Below are 3,206 nucleotides of genomic sequence, written 5' to 3' on the forward strand. Positions count from 1 at the left end.
TATCCTCTATTATGCATGAAAGTACATGCAATAATGATAGGATAAGAACACAAAGGTGTATCTCATAAAGAGATGTAGTTTACAACATGTGCTCAATTGGAGTACAAACTGCTATGTTCTCTACATGACAACTCATACGAATATGCAAATTCCTAGGCGTCTACATGATAATTATTATAAAAATGCATTATCCTAAGTAAAATTAAGTAAATTTAAAATATTAAATACTTATTTACATCAACAAAAATAATAATCACATTGAGAGCATTGCCTTCTACTATACTTTTCTGGCAACCTTTTTTTAATGCAATTTTGACACCATGGAAAAAGAATAACATTTTTGCAACATATGCCAACCTGGGTACCAAAATTAATTGTATGCATTATCAAAAAAATGCCTTTGCACTTCCTAATGAGGTCATCCCCTCTCTCCCACCCCAAATTTCCAAGCGATGAACCATAAAAGTTCAATTTGATACATCCAATATTGGGGTGGTGGTCCTAAATTCAGCTAATGTTACAATTGGATAAAATCAAGTGTAGTTGTAGACATTTCATGTGACATAGAGATTTGATTTGTGCAATATTATTCATTTACTTTTGATTTTTCTTAAATTTATTTCTTTGTATTGATTTTTAAGGACTTGCTATATTCAAACATACATTTGAAAAGATAATTAGATCAAAAGGTTCATTTTCTCTTAACTGAACTAGACTAACTCTAAAGTCATGGAAATGAATAAATATAATAAAACTATGATATTCTTTAAAATGATGATGTAGGACTAGGTTCCTTTTACTACTACAAATTAAAATATTCTTAGAGTTATCTCTCCTAGAAGTAGGAATGATAGTAATTTTTTCTTGATGTGATAATCTAATGCACAAACATAATTTGAATTTTATAAATAATGTCTTTTTGTATGGATAAATTATGTAAAATATTTATCAAGTCAACTTGTAATAGAGATAACCACGAATAAGAGAAATCTAAATTTGAATGTAGAAATATAATGCTTATGAATAAAAGAATAAGGCCAACTTTCCACAAAATTATATCATTTATCAATATATAAATTATTATAAACCACTCTACAAAAAATCCAAAAATAATTAAAAATGACAATATATTAAAATTTTGCCATTACCAATATATGCTTATCTTCTTTACAAATACTTTGGACAACTAATTTATGTTTCTGTCTAATAAAAATGACGTTTTTCCTAGTAATTTAGGAATTTATTTATATCTATATTTTTCAATGAAGTAAAGCAAGGCAGGGCTTGAACCCTAAACAAACACTTAACACCAAGTTTCGCAGATGAAAAGAAAAATATTCACAAGTAGTGACACCTTACTAAATATAACAAGAATAAAATCAAAAAGAAAAAATTAAAACAAACAAAACATTTATAGAATCATAATGGAATAAAACAAAAACCAAAAACTAGCAAAAAATTAGAAACCAACACAACAACATGAGACCCACCAACACTAACCAACACAATGACCAACAACAGAAGAACCCAACTACTTCCTCATTTCCTTGAGATTTTTCCATTGACCAACATCCTGGTTGGAAACAACTTACAAACCTTCATCTTTTCCATGAGCTTCCTCTCTCCTTTTTCTTTTGAGCTTCCTTTCCTCCAGCTTCACTTGAAACCCTCCAATGGTAATATCTATCTTGGCTTGAGATACTTTCTATTGTGAATCTAGTTCTTCAATTTGTTCCCCCAACTTGTTTTACAACAACTTCATAGATACCAAAGCAATGATAATCTCATTTTTCTTGTCCTTTGAGGGCACCATGCTATAAATATCTGATAATTGATTCTCCTACAACTCCCAATTTTATAGTTTCACGTCGAAGTCTCTCCCCACATCCCACAAGGCCGCATCTTTTTTTTTTTTTTTTTTTTTTTTCCTTTTGTCCAGTTCTCAAAGTTTTTTCTGCCTTAGCAAGGGCTTTAAGCTTGTTGATTTTTCTAGTTGCAATATGTAATTAGTATAATAGCAATTTGATGACTGCTTTGAGATGATTATAATAGATGAACAACTCATCAAATTTGAGCACAAGTTAATTCCAAGTTGACATCATTTTCATCGGTTGTGGGAAGAATAGTAGGAGAACCATAGTGAGGAATTTGAAGGTTCTCAGGATATCTCAACTTATTCTTAATGAAAGTGGGGAAAAGGGAGGTTGGGCAAAGTTGGGAAATAAGTAGTGAGTGAAAGAATCAAGGGTTTGGGATATCTCTATGGCCCATGAAGAAGTTGACACATAATCATCAAATACTTCCACATTATCCTTTGCTCGCTCTTGCTCCTCCTCTTTTTTATCTATAACTTTAGAATCATGAATAACCCTAACACTTGAGACATATGAAACTCACAGGGGCTAATGGGGAGTCTGAAACTGTGTCATTGAGGACAACACAAGGGTAAAAACAAGATTATTGAGCTCCACAGCTAGATTAGGGAAAGTGCCAGATTGAGGAATCAAAGCCCAATGAAATTCATACAACCTATAAATTTGGATTTGATGGAGAGAGGGACCCTTAATGCTAACTTCCTCAATGGACACAAATGCTAGAGAAAAAATCTAGAAGGGGAAGTAGAACTACACATTTTTCCTAAAGTGATTCAACATAGGGAAGTGGTGGGAATAAAAATGCTAATACTTACCTTCACAAGTGACAAACTTAATAAGGGTAGAGGCCACCCCTTTTCATTCCCTAGGCAACTTCTTTTAGTTTAACATTCTTGAGGTCTTAGGATATTTTCCACTAGCTTCAAGAATAGCTTGTAGTCTTCTTTGAAATACACTTTGGTCTTCAAGGGGATTCTAGTGCCCTCCATGCTAATCCTAGTCATAGCGCCAATGATTTCCAACATCACCATGAATGGAACTCCACCAATATAAACCTTACCCTCCTCTTGTGACACCAAAAACCTATGAGAAATCTCTTGGTTGTAACCATTTATGCCCTCCACATAGGATGTTATTTCCCTCTTTCCATAGTATTCCAAACTTTGGAATCATTTTTGAATTCCTTGCAATTATTAGGTTCAATTTCATGAAGTTCCTTGCTCATTATAGCTTGTAGAAACTATATTTCACAAGAAACACCTCACCAGAATACCAAAAACCACCCAAACTAAAAAATATCAAATGTTCAACATTGCAAAGAAGAACACTTCA

This window comes from Cupressus sempervirens, chromosome 5 (assembly GCF_028749045.1).
Source record: "Cupressus sempervirens isolate cs-2001-9-10 chromosome 5, ASM2874904v1, whole genome shotgun sequence".
Taxonomy (NCBI): Eukaryota; Viridiplantae; Streptophyta; class Pinopsida; order Cupressales; family Cupressaceae; genus Cupressus; species Cupressus sempervirens.